Raw genomic sequence first — 13,735 nt, 5'->3', positions numbered from 1 at the left:
TCAAGAGTGCTTACAGACCCTTTCGCAGATTGGAAAGGGGAAAAAGATAAAGGAGTTCACCTGATTTCCTTGGATTTTCACTAATTTTATTCGAAATTAAACCAATATAATTAGATTTAATTTAGACTTTTAAAATAATAGACACATTAAAACATCGTTTCCTTATCACATTGTGACTGAAAACAAAAAGACGATTTGAATAAATTCGAAATTAATTAGCACTTCGCTTCGTGTTGTTAGCTCGTCGATGACCAACACGTGAATGTTCATAAATTTGGCATGAGGATATTTGACTATATTAATTATTTTTTTAATCTTTTTTAATATATTTTGATACTATCACCCTTCTATTTCCATTTGGCATACTCAGAATTGCCCTATCTTCATTATTTTCTGTCTTATGATATTGAAAAATCAAGGTCTCTGGGATGAACAAATAGAATAACACTTGAACTAATTAATGGATCGGTCTCAAATTTTAAGTGTTTGTTAAGTACCCCAATGCCCAACTTTGGGTAAAACACTAAAGTTCTAAGGTAGTTTTAGTAAAAGTTATTAACAAATAACGATTTTCACTTATTTTGCAGTTTGCATAGCAACAAATTAACTTTTTAACTTTCAAAAATCGGCATTTTGAAGGTTTTTCAATGTTTTAAAAAATTCAATTTTGTAATTTTATGACAAATATTTAGCTTTTGAATGGGGTGCAAAAAATCGGAAAAAGCGCGATTTTTGCACTAAATTGATAATAATTAAAAAACGGACGTGAACTCTAGGCAGGAAACAGGTAGGTTTTCTTCCTATAGGTCTACAGTAAGTAAAAAAGTAGTCAGCTACCTGGATCTTTGAGTATCCCGAGAAAATCCTTATTTCTCTGGACTATAATATACCTGCTCGTCCTTAATATTATTCTGTTTCGTCACTCCACTCATCTATCTAAGCAATTTCATTTCCGCCACATGCAATTTTTTTTTACTTTTATCTATTAAAATCCTATTATCGTTAACTCACTATTGAGGTACGAATTTTTTTTTCAAATAATCATTTAGTCCATTGGCGATATTATGCAGCCATGACATCATTTTACGTCCCAGACCCCCCTTACCCTCTATCTTTCCTTCGAGTATCAGTTGCTGAAAAGTGGATAGTTCTCCTCGTAATGTGTGCCCCAAGTATGGAGTATTCTTACTTTTAACATAATTAAAAAGTTCCTTCAGAAATATAATGGGAGTCAAGTCAACCATCATAGACGAAATTCAAAGGAGACAACTGATCTGATATGGTCATGTAGAAAGAATGGACGACTACAGACTGCCAAAACAAATTCTAAAATGGACGCCAAGGAAAGTAAGGAAGAGAGAAAGGCCGAAACAATCCTGGCTAGGCGGTATTCAGAAGGCAATGTCGGAAAGGAATCTTCACCCTGGCGAATAGAACGACCGACGAAGCTGGAAACTTGGAACCGGAAGGCAAATAACGCTGTAAATAACCTCTATCGACGCAAGCACCACATTTCAAAGACTTTAAGCTTGTTAATGAAACTGGCTTTTAACGTCCATGCTTCCGTTCCATATAAGAGCACAGGCCAAACGTAACACTTCAGCATCTTGTATCGGAGGTTGAAATCCAACTTGCGATCAGTCCGAAATTTATGAAGCCCTAAAAATGCATTTCTGGCTTGTTCTACTTTGCTCTTTATTTTATTGTCAGGGTCTCAACCCTCATTCAGCAGACAACCCTTTTTAATTGAGAAATCTTCTGTTTGGTTAAAATTTTGAAGAAGTACTGTTTCTGTCTGGTTCCAATACAGATTGGCGATAATTCTTATGAAAGAAGTCTGTATGTACATTGAAGCATTGACAGTTATTACCACATTTCACTTAACAACAAAATGTGTTTATTAAAAGTATATTTTGTAAAAAAACTTAATTTCCATCCAAATCTACCTTCTTATAAAAACCAACTTTAGGAGTAGTATGTTATAGACTAAATATACTTATTTCATCATTTAAATGATCTTGGTCATTAATTTTACCAAAACCTGAATAATTCTACATAATATGCAAAATATTATACTATTATAATATTCATACAACAGGGCAATTTCATCTCGAAAACTTTTATGCTCAACTACAAAAGTTGTTAACAAGAAACAATTAAGATCTAAATACTTCATATTAGGGATGAAAGAAAATTTTGAATAAACAATATCATTCAGAATTAACAAATTGAATTTTATTCATATCTTCTTTTTTTTTTATTATAAACAAAATATCTTCTTCCCTTTGTCATGACACATTGTACATATTATGTCTTGAGCCACCAGGCCCTCAGTTTGGTAGATAATTTTAAACAATTAAATTATTATTATTGTATTGTACAGACATCTAAGGTACAATTTTTGTTCATCAATTTTTTCAATTATCCTTTTAAAACTAATTATTTAAAAATTTCATTCATTTCTAATGTCAGCTGTCAAATGTCAACACCGGACAGATGAAACATTTAAAATCCAACGTACAATCAACCACTGTCAGTCAGTCGCCAGCTCATATCACTTCAAAATGGTTGGGTAAAAACTGTACCATGCCAAAAATTTTATATGTATGTATCGGCCCAGTGGTTGTTCTTATTGTTTTACCATTGAAAAATTAAAAATTAAAACTAGCTTTCATCAGCCGGAGTTGTACAGTGGACCAGAATTAAAAATTTCTTAATGCGATGCAAGAAAATACATTCCTAAGTAGCCGGTACTTTTTATATATTGACGTAAGTTAAAAAACTTTGTACTCTGAACATCTTTTTACTTATTGTTTTAACTTTTTATTGTAGCATTAGCTCTGAAGATGACTTTTATGTCGAAAGCGCTTAGCTAAGGAAATTAAAATACATTTACACACTTTAATATACTTCTTTCACTTCTTTCATTCATTTCAAGTGTGTACAAAACCTATCAGTCTTTCAACTTGATAATTCTTATGTCCACCGCTATGAAAAAATTCTTCACAATGCTGCTAAAAATAGAATAATGTAATCGTGACTATCTACCATCTCATCTGACAAGCCAATGTATGGTGGACACCTACGCAGAAATGCACGGCACCTTAAGAAGAAGAAGCATTTAGTTAAAAGTATCTTTTAGTATCTATGGTTTCTTTTCCCATTTGTTCAGTATTTCGGTCAGGACCATATTAATTTCAGGAGTTCGGCTTCTATTTATTTCTTTCATGTCTTTTATGTCTTCTTTGCTTCTGTTGGGCATTACTTCTACATTTACAGTTTGTTATCGTTCTTTATAGATTCAATTTTTTAAAGAGGGGAGCAACTGTGTTATTTGTTAAACAGTGAAGGTTACTGAGTAATCTTATGATTAAAGTATTCATTTTGATTTTGGATCTCCCAGGTTTCAATGTTGCTGTTCCCTGTTTATTAGGTTTTCTTTCCTTGTTCCGGTTTAGATTATTTTTGGCTTTAGTGTTTGCTATGATTTGCTCTACAAAGTTTTCCTAATTATACCTCTTAATGACTTCTTTCTAACCATATGCTTACGTATCAATCTACTAAGTTGTTTGAATTCTGTAATGTTTCACCCGGGAGTAGTCGCGCTCACTTCTGTAACGTGAATAGTCGCGTGTTAGATTCTATCTCACAATACGAATTTAAATATTAATTTATAACAAATTTTTATTTTATAGTATTTTTATTTACTTGTTATGTTAGAAATATTATTTCTAACAATTATTAAAGCTAATTGGCTCTCCCCAAAGTCATAAATTCCACAAAAAAAAAGAAGAAGAAAAAAAATTCTAAGCATTACTACACCCTTCCTCAAGGCAATTACGAAATTTTTTAAAAATTGCAAAATTTTTCATCAAGTTATCGCGAAAAAGGATAAAATGTGAGATTCTATCTAACGGCGCGACTACTCGCAGGCTAATATACCTCGTCCAATTTACTTACCGTTGCACGTCATCCGCGCCATAGCCTGTGACACGATACCAACACGAAATATCTAGGCGGTAGGTGTGTTCTTTTTTAGAATCAAAATGATTCTAAAGGGGAACACACCTACCGCCTAGATATTTCGTGTTGATATCGTGTCACAGGCTATGGCGCGGACGACGTGCAACGGTAAGTAAATTGGACGAGGTATATAAGGTTATATGAGTTTTTAGCAACCTTATATGCATGGTTGTTTGCATTTTTAGTAAGGACCATCGTATTACTTCAAAAAAAAGTTAGCTGTTTTGAAAACCTATTGTTATACTGTCTATTGTTTATGATATAGTGTACTAAATTTCAATAATAAATAGAAGTGTTAAAAATCTATGTGTCTTGAAGTACTCACCACTCATGTCAAAACCGCTACCACTAAATTATCTGGAAACAATAATAAAATTCAGTATCATACAAAACCGTACAGTTTTAAGAACAAAGAAGATGTACCTAAGAGTAATTTATAATAAAGAATAAAACATAAATTAGTAAGATTGGATGGTAAATGATCAACTTTTTTGTCGCTCTTTTACATTATTATTTACTTTGTTATTCAATGTCATTCAATAATATCTATAAATATATCAAATAGTCAATGGTGAGTATTGATAACCTGTTTTGTATAAAACAATTAATTGAAAAATCACTAGCATATGGGACTCAACTACATCTAGTACTTATAAATTTGAGGAAAGCCTATGACAGTGTGCCGGTAAATAGATTTTGGGAATCCCTAACAGAGAAAAATGTACAGGGTTATTCATTATATTTTGACCCTCTGTAAACTGCTTTATTTACAGAATTAGAAAAAATGTAAAATACAAAAATTATTCGATTTTTAAATTATGGTTTTTTGACATATATATCATACTAGTGACGTCATCCATCTGGGCGTGATGACGTAATCGTCTATTTTTTTTAAATGAGAATAGGGGTCGTGTGATACCTCATTCGAAAATTTATTGAATTCTCGTTTCAGTAATATAAACATTATATACAGATAATTATTTATACAGGGTGTCAAGAAACAAATTTTTGAATTAAATTAATTGACACAAAAAGAAGAATGTATTTAATTTATTTTATTCAAAATGTCTTCTACTGCTGTTGGAAAACAGAAATCAAAGTTTATTGCACAAATAAACATTGCTTTTTGCTTAAATTCAATGTTCAAACTGCCAAGAGGCAGGTGGGTGGCAGCTTGAACATTGAATTTAAGTGAAAGCTAATGTTTATTTGTACAAAAAACATTTATTTCTATTTTCTGACAGCAGTAGAATGTATGTTGAAATAAATAAATTACATAAATTCTTCTTTTTGTGTCAATTAATTTAATTTACAAAAAACAATTGGACGCTCTGTCTAAATAATTATCTTAATGTTATATTACTGAATAGAGAATTAAATAACCTTTCAAATGAGCTAGCACACAACCCCTATTCTCATTTAAAAAAATAGTTGATTACGTCATCACGCCCAGATGGATGACGTCACTAGTATGATATATATGTCAAAAAATCATAATTTAAAAATCGAATAACTTTTTTATTTTACAGTTTTTTCTAATTCTGTAAATACATCAGTTTACAGAGGGTCAAAATATAGTGAATAACCCTGTACACCCACAGTAGATTAATGCAGTGAAAAGTTTTTACAAAGGAAACAGCAGTTGTATAAAATCTAGAGATGGAATACTTTCAGGTTAACAAGAGTCTAAGACAGGAATGTTGCCTTCCACCACCCTCTTCAAAATTCATATAAACACGGCTCTGAAGAAATTGTCCAGAAAATGTAAAAAAAATGGGAGTACGAATAGAAGAGGGTAATCTGATTTCTTTGTTATTTGCTGACGATCAGATGGTTCTAGCGGAGGATGCAGAGGACGCTGCTTATTTGGTTCGAAAACTGGTGGAGGAGTATGAAGATTGGGGTCTGGAAATAAATACAGACAAAACAGAATACATGACAATAGGCTGCACAGGCGAAGACCTAGACTTAGAAGGAAAAATAATAAAAAACACTAAAGAATATAAAAACCTGGCAGCTACATTGACGGAAAATAGAAGCGACGAAACAGACATAAAACAAAAATTAGGTAGAGCCATCACAAGTCAGATAAACTCATTACTATGGAGTAAAGATATATAAGAAAATACAAAAAACAACTATATACAACACTGATTGAAAGTACAGTTACATATGGCTCAGAAATCTGGACAATAAGTAAGAAAATACAGAATCGAATAAAAGCAGTCGGCGGAGATGCTGTAGATTAACATTACACGATCATGTAAGAACTGATATAATAAAAGAAATGATGAAGGCAGAGACAACATTAACGGATACGGTAAAGAGAAAACAACTTTCCTGGTACGGACACATGAGAAGAATGAATGATGAGAGATTACCGATTAAAACCTGGAAATGGGTCCCAAAAAGAAGAAGGAAAAAAGGAAGACTAAAGAAGTCTTGGGAAAAAGAGATCAATATAGCCATGAACAGAAGAAATATAGAAATAGCTTCACGGCAAAACAGAAAACAATGGCGTTCGAATTGCGATAAATGGCCTGGGATGCTGTAAAACAGTCGCTATATATATATATATATATATATATATATATATATATATATATATATACAAAATATGCATAAGATGGAATCTTATGCATATTTTGTATTTTCATTGTTGCGAGCCATGCCGATATCTATAAACTCGCGTTAACCTCTCCTTGTTATATATATATACAAATAGTCAATTATTTCTTAGGTACATAATTATTAGATGTTATTTTTTAATCTCAAAATCGCATATTTTGTCAGCATTCACATGGTTTTTCGGTCCCATTTCAACTTAAGCGTTTGTGATATACCTACCCGTTTTACTTTTATAGCGTTCAACGTGAGAATAAAATATTTTTCCCCAGCTCCGAACGAAACAGACTAAGCAAGAATTATTAATGATTCCCAAATGCAATATGGCAAGTTTTATATGCTACACCGCACAGTACGTTTTTAGGCTGCTTATTGTTCTGTATTGTTTTTCATTTGGTCTATCAACGTAGCACTTTCGGTTTTAATAACCATGTGGGGAGAAATCAAAATGTTTTGATTTGAAAAAAATAATTTAAAAATAAAAAGCTTTTATGCTTGTAACATTTATTTATCAAAACGGAGAAAGAGGGATAAATGAATAAAAAGGAGAAAAAAAAGAAAATAAAAAGAATTGTTCAAACTACAGGAGGCTGTGTCATAAATTCACTATCAAGACTACTTTATGGAAAAAGAAAAAAAAAGAAAATTGAAAAATAGATGACAGAAGTAGAAGAACAAAGTGACTTTCGGGAAGGCAGATCCTCTATGGGAAGTCTATTTTCTCAAAAGCAAATTATTGAGAAAAGATTAGCACATAAACTTTCAACGCTTATAGTTGTTATCGATCTGACAAAGGCATCCGATAGTGTCCATTTTCAGTGCTCTGGGTAGCGATGGAAAAACACGTAATAAGCAAAAAAATCTGAAAGCGACACAACAAAAATATGACGGTAAAATCTAAAACTGGAAACAAATTAACTAGAGAAATTCTTATTAATAAAGTTCTAAAGCAAGACTTCTGCATAGCACTTACACTTTTTAAAACATATCTGAATGAGGAGCTTTTAATTTAGAGAGGAAAGTACTGCTATTGGAACATTCCAATCGAAGACGAGAGATTGTATGCAATACACTTCGCTGACGACCAAACCATTCTAGCTGAACACAAGAGTGATATATGTTAGGTTTGTTCTAGCAAACAGTCAAACTAGTCAGAAACGGTCAGCAACCAGTTGGTCAGTGAGAAAACATAATACAGTCACCAGTGCTATCCCCTCTACTCGCGCTGGTCCACTATTCGCTGATGGTTTCAAACCGTTTGAAACTAATGCTAGAACAAACCTAATATTATCATATGCTTAGAAAACTGGAAAAGGAGTACACCAAGTAGGGCCTCACTATTAATATACAAAAAACCGAGTACTTATTTGCAGGAGAAAAACCTGAAAGCCTACAAATTGAAATGGATACTATAAAATTAGCCGAAACCATCAAATACTTTGGAGTCCAAAAAACATCAAAACTACTCAGTAAAGAAGAAAAACATTCCAAGATTGGCTAAGCAAAAGCAGCCACTATACAGCTACACGGACTATTGTAGAATAATAAAGTAACAAAAGGAAATAAAAGAGATATTTATAAAACAATAATAGAAAGTTTTGCGTTGTACATAGTCGAACTCTAGGAAATAAATCAAATAAACAAATAACAAATTGGGGCAATAGAAATGAACTATTGGCGACGATATTGCCGGCTCACTAGACTTGATAGGGTGAGGAACAAGATATTGGAAGGTAAATGGAAATTCATCTAGACATAACAGAAACAATTGAACTGGAACCAAAAAACTAAACTGGTATGTACACCTACAGATATTGCCTGAAAATAGATGACCAAAGAAATATAAAAATTTGATCTGCGCGCTAGAAGAAAACGATGTAGACCAAGCGGGTGTCGAAGAAGCAATGACCGCCAGAAATTTAAAAACTGATGATTGCTTCGACTAGAAAACGCTGGAAATTAGGATGTGAGAAACGGCGCCAGCTATAGATGATAATTACTTGGGATGTGAGCTAAATGAACAAGGGGATCGCAGCCTTGAAATAAAAGCGCATTGAGATGGCCAGAAGCGGATCCAGAATGACGATAAATAATTTAACAATTTTAAGGATCCCCCAAACCAACGCGAAACTTTCGCAGCCGCAACCTACGCGGAATCGCGGCGAATCGATAGGCACGGCGACTTATGAGTGTGTTCACACTAGTTGGGGCGGTATCCGCAATGGTCGCGGTAGATCAGCGTTGTTTTCATGAAACGCTGCATGCACGGTTTTTTCCGCTGCCGTTGTAGTTTCGCGTGAATTAAAATGGCTGCTACAGAAAAACTCATTAAAATTGTGAAACAATATCCTAAAATATATAATTTAAGTGAAGATTAGAAAAATATAAGAAAAAAGGATAAAATCTAAGATAGTATAGGGTTCCAATTAGGAGAAAATGATTTAATTAAAATGAATATTTTAAATAAGTAAAAATACATGAATTTTCATGAACTAGTCATACATTCTCAGAAATAATATTTGATTAATGATTATGAAATAAAGATAATATCACCAATAAAGACAACATCAGTTAAAAAACCAACTGTCAGGTAGGTACCTACGTAGGTTTTTCCTGGTCATTCTCAAGTACTTTTCTGATGCTGACCTCCCAAGGTTCTTTAGTGTTCCCTTACAAGTCTACATCCAGGCCCTTGTTCCCATCTTTTCACGGTTTGCGTGCGGGAGTGACATTTTGGCAATTTCCGCAATTGTTGTAATTGACCCGCCAAAAAGATCAGCGGCCTAAAACTCTTAGGCCTACTGCCTTCCTGTATATCTGGTCATAGTCTAAGAGCTAGTGAACCCTCCGACTAACGGTCGTCCTGTAAGGCTAGAAATTTTTGTAGTGATAATTCATAGCACACCAAGGCTAAAAACCATGACCTGGCAGGCCTCAGCGGTGCACGTGTATCTACCAGGTGAATCGAAAAGTGCAAATTTAGGGGGTAAAATAAACTTTCTCCTGTAAGGTTTAAATTTAAGTATGTGTTTGAGTAAGTCATTTAGAAGAAATGTGTACAATGACAGGCGATTCTGAAGAGCATAAGACCTTGCCAGGCGAGGGGAAAGATTAGGGGTTTTTCCTAAAATTATTCTTTTTGCATCGAACAATTTTTTTTTAGGTTTTTTGAATCATTCCAAACAGAAAACGTCTATAGTGATTTTTCTCTTAACTTAATAGTTTTTGTTATATAAGCGATTAAAAATTTTGAAACTTACGAAATCGGCCGTTTTTAACCCTAAATCTGACATTTATCTAAAAATTTAAATGTGGCCAAGATACGTAGATATTCTTTAAACATTGATTGATTAAATCCCGAAGAGTTTTTTGCAATAAAGTATCGAAAAGCCCTTTGTTTTTTTAATTGCTAATCAAGAGGGCGCGAGACTGTAGTAAAGTGAGGACGTTTGAGTTTGCATAAATTTATTATCTCGAGAATGTGCAAATTTCAAGAGAAATCCTCAGATAGGTCGATTTTTATTTTTGAATTAGGATGACGTAATCGATGATTTTTTTAAATAAGAGTAGGGGTTGCGTAATAGCTCATTTGAAAGGTTATTTAATTCTCTATTCAGTAATATAAACATTAACATAATTATTTATACAAGGTGTACAAAAAAATTTTTTTTATTAAATTAACTTTGATTAAATTTGACAAATAGAAGAAAAAAAATTTTTATACACCCTGTATAAATAATTATGTTAACGTTTATATTATTGAATAGAGAATTAAATAACCTTTCAAATGAGCTATCACACAAAACCTACACTTATTTAAAAAAATCATCGATTGCGTCATCACGCCCAGATGGATGACGTCACTAGTATTATATATATGCCAAAAAGTCCTAATTCAAAAATAAAAATCGACCTGTCTGAGGATTTCTCTTGAAATTTTCCCATTCTCGAGATAATGAATTTATGCAAACTCAAACCTCCTCATTTATACTACAGTGTCGCGCCTGCTTGATTAACAATTAAAAAACAAAGAGGTTTTCGATATTTTATTGCAAAAAACTCTTCGAGATTTCATCAATCAATGTTTAAAGAATATCTACGTATCTTGGGCACATTGAAATTTTTAGATAAATGTCAGATTTAGGGATAAAAATAGCCGATTTCGCAATTTTCAAAATTTTCAATCGCTTATATAACAAAAACTATTAACTTAAGAGAAAAATTACTAAAGAGGTTTTCTATTTGGAATGATTCAAAAAACCTTAAAAAAATTGATCGATGCAAAAAGAATAATTTTAGGAAAAACCCCCAATCTTTCCTCTCGCCTGGCAAGGTCTTATGCTCTTCAGAATCGCCGGTCATGGTACACATTTCTTCTAAATGACTTACTCAAACACATACTTAAATTTAAACCTTACAGGAGAAAGTTTATTTTACCCCCTAAATTTGCACTTTTCGATTCACCTGGTAGATATACGTGCACCGCTGAGGCTTGACAGGTCATGGTTTTTAGCCTTGGTGTGCTATGAATTATCACTACAAACATTTCTAGCCTTACAGGACGACCGTTAGTCGGAGGGTTCACTAGCTCTTAGACTATCAGCAATGCGGTTGCCGTTATTTTCATTGTGCTCCAGGTAACTATGTAGTTATCGGGAAGTTTATCTGACAGTTTTATTAAATATCTGTCAGATAAACTTCTCGTTAATTAGTTATCCGGAGGTGAAAAGACAGGCCCTAAAATTATAATTTGTTCATATTTTTATGGCGAACAGTCGCGTCAGGTTCCGCGCCAATGTGGGAAAGCCTTGTCTGCTACCGTTTCGCCTGCGAATGTTCCGCAACGGAAAATTCGCGTCGCAAAAGTTTCGCGTCGGTTTGGGGGAGCCTTTAACGAGCATGCAATGACGGCTATTACTCACAATGATGAAGTTTGCGACACGAGCCGTAGGCGAGTGTCGTAATTCATCAGAGTGAGTAATAGCCATTACATGCGAGTAGAAAACTATACTGTTTCTACGACCTTTTTTTATTTTAATTAGTAAAAATATAAATGTCAACTACTGGAGATTGAAATTATAATTAACAAATATACCTACCTAAATGCTGTTGAAGTCGTCAAAGAATTTAAGTACCTGGGAGCGATCATAACATCCGAAAATAACTGTGAAAAGGACGTGGCAGCCAGGATCATTGCAGGAAACAGGACATATTACTCACTAAGGACCCTACTTAAATCAAAAATACTCTCAAAACCAGCAAAAATAAGAGTATATAAGATAATAATTCTTCCCACAATAACGTATGGTAGCGAAACATGGACTCTGAATCAGCGGGAAACAACAAAATTACTGGTACTTGAAAGAAAGATATTGCGGACCATCTATGGGCCTTGCAGAGAAGAGACAACAGGAGAATGGAGAATAAGACACAGACACATTTAAAGCAAACAGAATACGATGGGCGGGTCACGTACTAAGATCAAGTGACGAAAGACTTCTGAACGCCACATTCTGGGAAAGGCCCGATGGAAAAAGTTCAGTTGGTCGCCCAAGAAAGAGATGGAAGGACGCAGTAGCCAGTGATCTACGCAAAATGGGAGTACAGCAATGGGAAATAGCTGCTCAGGACCGACAACAATGGAGGGAAATAGTAAACGCGGCCAAGACTCACATAGAGTTGTAGAGCCAAATGATGATGATGATGAAATGCTGTTTAACAATAGCACGTGGCTGAATAATTTGTTACCTACTATTACCAAATTCTGTATTATGTATTTTAGAAATACAACAAAAAATAGTCAATTCAAGTTCTATTCGTTTCCGGAAAATTATAAGCCCAAATTTGAACCTACTGCCAACGTTTCTAATAAATAGGAAATGGCTATTATTGTGGACGTACCTATTTCATAAATTTATAATCTACATTTATATTCAACTATACAGGGTGTAACAAAAATACAGGTCATACATTAAATCACATATTCTGGGACCAAAAATAGATCGATTTAACCTAACTTACCTTAGTACAAATACGCACATAAAAAAGTTACAGCCCTTTGAAGTTACAAAATGAAAATCGATTTTTTTTTCATATATCGAGAACTATTATAGATATTTTATTGAAAATAGACAAGTGGCATTCTTATGGCAGGAAAATCTTAAAAAAATAATTATAGTGAAATTTGTGACCCCATAAAAATTTTATGGGACTTTTGTTCCCTCAAACCCCCCCAAACTTTGCGTACGTTCCAATTAAATTATTATTGTGGCACCATTAGTTAGACATAATGTTTTTAAAACTTTTTTGCCTCTTATTATGTTTTCGATAATCTAGCTTTTATCGAGATGCGGCTTCTTTTTAGTATGTTTACATAAAAATTTTATAGGAGTTTTGTTCCTTTAAACCCCCCAAATATTTGTATACGTTCCAATTAAACTATTATTGTGGTACTATTAGTTAAACACAGTGTTTTTAAAACTTTTTTCCCTCTTACTATTTTTTCGATAAGGCATCTTTTGTCGAGATGTGGCTTCTTTTTTAAATTGGTTCAAAACATACCTAAACATGTAAATTTTCATGTTATTACCAGGTCTCTATAAGGCATACGTAACCGTTTGGGGGGGTTTGAGGGAACAAAACTCCCACAAAATTTTTATGGGGTGCACAAATTTCACTATAATTTTTTTTAAAGATTTTCCTGCCATAAGAACACATGTCCATTATCAATAAAAAATCTCGAATAGTTTTCGATAAATTGGAAAAAATCGATTTACATTTTGTAACTTCAAAGAGCTGTAACTTATTTTATGTGCACATTTGTACTGAGGTAAGTTAGGTTCAATAGAATTATTTTTGATCCCAAAATATGTGGTGTAATTTTTGACCTGTATTTTTGTTACACCCTGTAGGGTGTCCCGAAAAGATTGGTCATAAATTATACCACACATTCTGGAGTCAAAAATAGTTCGATTGAACCTAACTTAGCTTAGTACAAATGTGCTCATAAAAAAAGTTATAGCCCTTTGAAGTTACAAAATGAAAACCGATTTTTTTCAATGTATCGAAAACTATTAAAGATTTTTTA

The 13,735-nt window shown here is 33.3% G+C and overlaps 1 protein-coding gene across 1 annotated transcript in view; it reads right to left on the bottom strand.

The window, feature by feature from the left end:
* LOC114325410 (lachesin-like) overlaps nucleotides 1–13,735 on the bottom strand; it is a 1,092,141-nt gene that overhangs the window by 968,604 nt on the left and 109,802 nt on the right. The window contains exon 2 of the mRNA XM_028273477.2: nucleotides 4,349–4,380. The gene's annotated coding sequence lies outside the window, so the exon portion shown is untranslated. The remainder of the gene's footprint in view (nucleotides 1–4,348; nucleotides 4,381–13,735) is intronic.

The sequence above is a fragment of the Diabrotica virgifera genome, chromosome 10 (assembly GCF_917563875.1).
Source record: "Diabrotica virgifera virgifera chromosome 10, PGI_DIABVI_V3a".
Lineage (NCBI taxonomy): Eukaryota > Metazoa > Arthropoda > Insecta > Coleoptera > Chrysomelidae > Diabrotica > Diabrotica virgifera.
This window is presented reverse-complemented; position numbering and strand designations above follow the sequence as displayed.